The 6,641-nt window shown below is 43.4% G+C and overlaps 1 long non-coding RNA gene across 1 annotated transcript in view; it reads right to left on the reverse strand.

Moving 5' to 3' along the window:
- Window positions 1-527: 527 nt before the first annotated feature.
- Window positions 528-6,641, reverse strand: part of LOC110331115 — a 36,690-nt gene continuing 30,576 nt past the window's right edge. The window contains exon 3 of the long non-coding RNA XR_002380996.1: window positions 528-3,468. This is a non-coding gene — a long non-coding RNA (uncharacterized LOC110331115). The remainder of the gene's footprint in view (window positions 3,469-6,641) is intronic.

Below are 6,641 nucleotides of genomic sequence, written 5' to 3' on the forward strand. Positions count from 1 at the left end.
TCCTGAGGTTAGGTACAGTGACATCATGGTGAGTCCTGAGGTTAGGAAGCTCATCTTTTCAGATTCTCCCTGGATTGGTTGGTCACTATAACCACAAGTACTTTGATTTTCACATTTAATTGTTTTTGCTTTTTGAGACACAGAGCCTAGGCTTGTCTTCAACTTCCAGTCCTCCTGCCTCAACTTCCTGAGCAAGATTATAAAAGTGTAGTCAGTCACCTATAAGCCAAAAAGAAGACTCTCAGTGAACCCCATCATGCCTGGCTCCATACAGATCTGAGAAGCATACTTCCCAATTCTTTTTAAAATCACCTTTAAAATTATTTTAAACATTTTTATTTATTATATTTATTTGATTGTGTGTATGTGTGTATGCATGCACACACACATGTGCACATGCACATAAATCATGGTACATGTGTAGAGTCTATTTTCCTCCACCATGTGGGGTTCCAGGAATTAAACTCAGAACATCAGGCTTAGCAACGGCTACCTCTATCCACTGAGTCACCTCAGTGGTCCCAATTTTTTCTTTTCTTTCATTCTCTTTTCTTTTCTTTTCTTTCTTTCCTTCCTTTTTTTTAAGTCTAAGAATTTTGATTAGGACTGAATTGAAACTATAGTGAAAGGGTCATTTATATCTTTGTAATGTTGGAGTCATGCAATCCTTGAACATGATGTAGCTCCTCACTTATTTATTTATGAAATAATAATTACCAGAATCATAAAATACACAGCAAAGAATATTACCGAATCTGCATTTCTCTCAAAATACATTCAATGGTTTATTTACAGAAGCTGTTGTAGTTTATGAAATGCCCTCTGTAGGTTCTTGTGTTTGAACTCTTGGTCCCGGAGCAGCTGTTTTAGAAAGTTGTGCAGAGCCTTACTGGAGGTGGTGGGCCTTGCTCCTTGGGGCAGGAAGTAGTCCAGCCCCACTTCCTTCATTCTCTCTGCTTCTCAACTGGAGATGCATGTGACCACAGCCATATCATGCTGCTGTCACATGTCTCCCCCCTCCCCCACCATGATGGACTGTATCCACAGGATCTGCAAGTCAAACTAAACTCTTCCTCCTTTAAGATGCTTTCTGTGATCTATCTTGTCATAGTAAAAACAAACAAATAAACAAAAATAACACAACAGAACCACTCACTAATAGAAGGCCTTACTGATATTTAGTTCCTAATATGGATGTGCCATAAGCCATCAGAGCTTAAACCCTAAACCCAGATGTCATGTGACTGAACTTGGACACAGGGCTTTGAAGAGGGAATGAAGGTTAAGTAAAATCCTAATCTAACGAGAGGTATGGCTACAAAAGAGGGACTCTCTCCCCACCACACCTACACATGAGCACAAAGCGCGAAAGAAGGAAAAGCCTAGAGAGGGAGACTTGAAAAGGCAGCCCACCCACAAACCAGGGAGCAGGCCCTCAATAGAACACAACTGTTCCAGCACCCTGACCTTAGACTTCCAGATTCCAGATCAATGAAAAAAAAAAAATTCTGTTTCTTAACCCACACAATCTATTGTATTTTGTTATAACATCACAAGATGATCAATCTTTTGTAGTTACTTGTTTTTAAATATTATTAAATAACCTTTTAGTTATCTGATGTATGTGTCTGTGTCTGGTTATGTGCTTCTATGTGCAATTTCTCAAAGTCCAGAAGACAGAGCTGGAGTTACAGGCGGCTGTGAGGCACCCGCTGTGGCTACTGGGATCCAAATGCACTCTGCAAGAACAGCAAACACTCTTAAGAGCTGAGGCATCTCTCCAGCCCCTCCATTTATTTTTTGAGGAATAGTTTAGCTAGGTATAGAATTCTGGGTGGCAGACACTGACTTTTCTTTTCAATACCTCATGAAGCTTTGTTTCAATGGCTTCCAGCCCCCTTCTTCCCAGATGAGAACTCTGAGTACTGAAGAAGTTTCTCTCTATTTTTGGACCTTTGCCTCTTTGATTGTGGTGGAACCACACGTGGATCTCTCTATGCTTATCCCTCTCTTCTCCTTCTAGAACCCCCCCAAGATGTGCTCTGCCTTAGCTTGATTTTATCTTGCTGACTTAGGAGGCTGTGTTCATTTTTCATTATCTTTTCTCTACTCCTCTTGGTGGATAATTTATATTGAGCTATCTTCAAATTAACTGTCTTTTCTTCTTCTGTCTCCAATCTATCAGCGAGCAATTCAAGGAATTTCATTTCTTCATTTGGGTTATATACAGTTCCAATGTCACACCACACTACCCAATACAATAGTCATGTTCTATGAATTTTAACTCACTCAGATGAGATAAAATTAACTTGTGGTTCATTCCTAGTGCTCAACAACCATATGCTCCCAGTGACTGTAGTGCTGGACACAGTGCAGAGAGAGAATATTCTCATTCATAATCAGGTGGCGAGGGCCCTTTTGCTCTCTTTAGATAGAAACTGTGGGCTAGCAAGGAGAAGCTCTTCAAGTGCTGATGCTGGGAAAGCTTTTCCATTCCTGGTGTTTAACCACAGTGGGCAACAGTAGGCAGCCAGGATCAGGAATGGGTGACAGCCTCTAGTGTTAAAGTTCTTGTGTAGGCTTGGGATAACAAGACTGTTAACTATCACTAAACAAGTGTTACAGGTCGTGTGTAGGTACAGGAAGTCAAGATTCCTTTGTCCTTGGCATCGGCTGATATTGCATCTTCCAAACTCACCCGTGCATCAGGATTCCCCAGCACCTGACTGCAAACTGTTATAAAAGCCTCCAATCCTGGGAAGCCCAAGGTCCTTGCCCCTAAAAGCTTGGCAGCCAACTGAGATCTTGAAGCAACCCAGGCCTGCACACTCTCTTCTTGGGCTCTCTAGAGCCTTCTATCCTCCTCCAGCCTCAGCTCTTCATCTCTATTTCTGCCACCATCCTTGGTCCCACCCCAGCCACTTTCCCCAACTGTCTCTCTGGTGTTTCTTTACTTGTCAATCATCCAGACCTTGACACCTAGACTACTCCTCTATCACCTAGGCTGCAGTTCCACTGCATTTGCCATCACTGTCATTCTGCTGGCACAACTGCACCATTCTTCATTACCAGATTAGCCACACAACTAAAAGTAGGCAGGAAAAGACCATCCCAGAGTTCTCATTGGCCTCAATGTCGCAAACTGGGAGAGGCACCATGGGATTAGTGGATGGTTAGGAGGTGTTGGTGTCCCTCTAAGTGAGCCAAATGATGTGTTTACATAGCCAGAAATGGTCAGTCTGCACCAGTGACAGAAAACGATGTATGCAAATGAGGGTTTGGATTTGCACCAATCACAGCACTGTGTCTTCAGTATCAGCCACAACAGTCCTGCTAAGCCACTGAAGGAAATGCCTTCCACTCAGGTTTAAGAGGAAATGACTGCAGGGTCACGCAGAGTTCACTGTGACTTGCATTACCGAAGTGCCCGATGCACACCGCAGGAAGCAATCGTGACTGAGGCTTCACCTAAAGGAGCCAGGGTAATTAGCTATGATTGTTCTCTGATTCTCTTGAGTGTCTGTGGAGCATTCGGAAGGACAGTCCTGGCATAAGGATAGTTCAGCTGGCTGACTGCCTGACAAGTCCTTCAGTTCAAGGAAGAAGCCCAGGCAGGAAGAGAAAGCCTAGCAGCTGCCAATTAAGGAGTCAGGTCGCCCCAGTCCCCCAGCATCTTTGCTTATCTGTCTGAAAATGAACAGAAAGCTTGCTTTCACTAAAAAGTGTAACTCATTAACACCAATAATGAGTTTAGCAGTGCCTTCCATAGCTAATACCTACTCAGTGCTTCAGAGAAAGGAGGTGGCTTAGTTACTTCCCTGTTGCTGTGAGAACCATAAGAGAGATGGGATTTTTTAATTGGGCTCACAGTTTCAGAGGATTAGAGTCCACGAGGGCAGAGCAAAGGCACGGCAGCAGGAGCGTGGAGACTCACATCAGCATCCACAAACAGAAGACATGAGTCTTTTGAAAACTCAGAGCCCGCCTCCGCGGACAGACTTTCTCCAGCAAGGTCACACCCTAGTCCTCTCCCAGACAGCCACCTTCTGGAGACCTGTGCATTCAAACATATGAGTCTATGGAGGGCCTTTCTAAGTCAAGCCACCACAAGAAAGTCCCTCATCTGTCTCACCATTCCTGTAAAAGGTTTTTTCTTTAATTTTTGTGTATATGGTATAGATGTGCACATGTGTGTATAATGTATGGGCATATATGTGTAGGAGCATCCATACATGTGAGTATGACTATGCCCCTGCCACTGTGTGCATGTCAAGGTAAGAGGACAACCTCAAGTGCCAATCCTCACTTTCCACCTTCTCTGAGACAGCTCGTGCTCAACTTTTCATATACCAGGCTGGCTGGCCTGCGGATTTTCTTTTCTCTGCCATTACGGTAATTTGAAAAGGCACGACCTCCATAGGCTCATCGATTGGAATGCTTGGTCATTAGAAAGTGGAGCTACTTAACAGGGATTAGGAAGTACACCCTTGTTGGTCTCTCTCTCTCTCTCTCTCTCTCTCTCTCTCTCTCTCTCTCTCTGTGTGTGTGTGTGTGTGTGTGTGTGTGTGTGTGTGTTGCCTGTGGATCTATTCCTTCCCCCAACATCATGTCTGCCAGAATGCCAGCATGCTCCCTACCATGATAATAATGGACTAAACCGCTGAACTGTTAGCCAGCTCCAATTGGATGTTTTTGCTTTATAAAAGCTGTCATGGTCATGGTGTCTCTCCATAGCAATAGAAACCCTAACTAAGACAGACACCACCCATCTCGCCATAAAAGCACTAAGATTACAGATGTGTGCTACCTCACCCAACCTTTCATGAGTTCCTGGGATTCAAGCTCAGATCTTCATGCTTGTGTAGCGAGTGCTCTTATCCACTGACCGGTCCTTCCTAACCCCATGCTATCCTCCTTAATAGTCTCTGCTTCTTTAACAGGATCCCCTACTTGGCTTACATTTTCTGTTTGCATACAATTTCCCACAAAAAAAAAGTACAACCCACTCATAAGGATGCTGAGTCCCTTAATTATCAGTTACAACACCCAGATCACTGGAGTTGGTTTCTATTGATCCCCCCCACCTCCCTATCTCTTGAATATAAGCAACCATTTCTGCCTTTTCAGCTGCCTGGTGGTTTTTGACTGGATACCAGACATTTTGATGATAGATTGCAGAGACGCTGAAGCCTGCTTTGTTCTTTCATCTCTTTCTCCCATCAGATAATTAAATCGACTGTCTCATCTCCGAAAATCCAGCTCCCCTTTCAATCGCAGCAGCCAAAGCCTTCACTCACTTCCTTCATCTTCTAGATGTTGCTCCATTCTCCTGGGACATGCTGGGTTATTTTTCTCCCCTGAACACACATATCTAAGATGTGCCAGGAACTTATGAGAATCTCATATAGATTTCTGGACTTCCATTTCCAATTCTATCCTGCCCAGGATAAGAATCATAACTTTTCACCGTGTCCATATCGAATCTACCCACCCATGACTCACTTAGGAACATCTGGGTTACCAGATGCACCGTCTCAGTACTGCCGTGTTTGTGTCCACATCTAACATCTGATTAGTGATGCTGTCCTTTGGGATATGTTAGGAGGCAGGAAGAGGTGCTCCCCTCAACGAAAACGATGGAAGTTCCTGACTCAAGAAAGACATCACACACACTGAGGCTTCTGGGCTGAACAAACATATCCATGATACTACAAAGGAAGAAAAAGAAATGAATGCTAGTTGGAATGCTGTACGCTCAGACTTAAAAAGTTATGACCACAGCTTGGGACAGGAATTAGTTAAAATAGAGAAGGCACAGAACTGAGATATGTGATTCAGAATAAATAATGCTCATCATGATGTTTGACCAATGACCATGCACATACGCAGTGATGGTCCCATGACATGGTAATAGAGCTGAACAAGTCCTACTTAGATCACTAAGTCACAGCCATGGTTACAAAGCAGAAAGAGACTTTATTCCCATGGGTGAAGTGATGTTGCTATAAATAAACACTATGCTTCAGATAAAAGCTATACTGCGGGGTCTGGCTCAGTCATTAAGAGCACTTGTTCGGGGGCTGGTGAGATGGCTCAGTGGCTAAGAGCACCCGACTGCTCTTCCGAAGGTCTGAAGTTCAAATCCCAGCAACCACATGGTGGCTCATAACCATCTGTAACAAGATCTGACACCCTCTTCTGGAGTGTACTTACATATAATAAATAAATAAATCTTTTTTTAAAAAAAAAAACGCACTTGTTCTTGCAGAGAACCCAGTTTCAATTCCCAGCACCCATCTGGTGGCTCACAACAATCTGCAACTCCAGTTCCAGGAGGATCCAAATCCCGCTTCTGACTTCTGGAGGTACCATGGACATGAATGGACATGTATGCAAGCGAGCACTTGTAAAATCAAAATAAATACATCTTTCAAATATATCTATATTTGTGTATACACATATGTGTATAGTGTGTGTGTGTTTAGCTACTTGTTGTATATAGCTGTCTTAGTCAGGGTTTCTATTCCTGCACAAACATCATGACCAAGAAGCAAGTTGGGGAGGAAAGGGTTTATTCAGCTTACACTTCCATATTGCTGTTCATCACCAAGGAAGTCAGGACTGGAACTCAAGCAGGTCAG

The sequence above is a fragment of the Mus pahari genome, chromosome 14, assembly GCF_900095145.1.
Source record: "Mus pahari chromosome 14, PAHARI_EIJ_v1.1, whole genome shotgun sequence".
NCBI lineage: Eukaryota > Metazoa > Chordata > Mammalia > Rodentia > Muridae > Mus > Mus pahari.